This window comes from Penaeus monodon, chromosome 17 (assembly GCF_015228065.2).
Source record: "Penaeus monodon isolate SGIC_2016 chromosome 17, NSTDA_Pmon_1, whole genome shotgun sequence".
NCBI classification, from domain to species: Eukaryota; Metazoa; Arthropoda; class Malacostraca; order Decapoda; family Penaeidae; genus Penaeus; species Penaeus monodon.
Window position 1 is genome coordinate 5427352 of NC_051402.1, and position 531 is coordinate 5427882.

Genomic DNA, 531 nt, shown 5'->3' on the forward strand with positions numbered 1-531 from the left:
GAAAACCTTTTTCGGGCACCACCACCGGGCCCGGGGAAATTCGGGCTCGTTTTAAAAAGGGGGCTCGTGAGCGTGGCGAGACACTGCCCGCTGGCGCAGGATGTGGAGGCCTGGTAGGAGGTCGTACCTGGGGTGGGGAAGAGGTATTGTGGTCCGGCCGCGATTTCTTTGTTGACGCTTTGCAGGACCACACTGCAAACTATGTAAAGCAGGCACCCCCTGAGGCCCTGCGGGGGCGCTGGGAGGGCCTTGGATTTCGGGGCCCTTTCTAAAGGAAAACCAGTGGCCTAGGGCCAGCTGCTCACCCCCGCCGGACCCCCGGGGCCGGGAAGCTAATTGGAGAAGGTAGCTTTAGGAAGGTGAGCCCAGAACTTTCCAAGGCTTGTGGGGGGGCTGCGGGGGAGGGCACAGACTAGTCAGTGTCAGGGGGACAGAAAACACGTCCTCTAAACCGGGACGGATTCTGATGCCTTCCAGCAGTGCTGCAAGGACTGGGGTAGGTTGGTCCCACCCGGGGGATGTCCAAAGGCT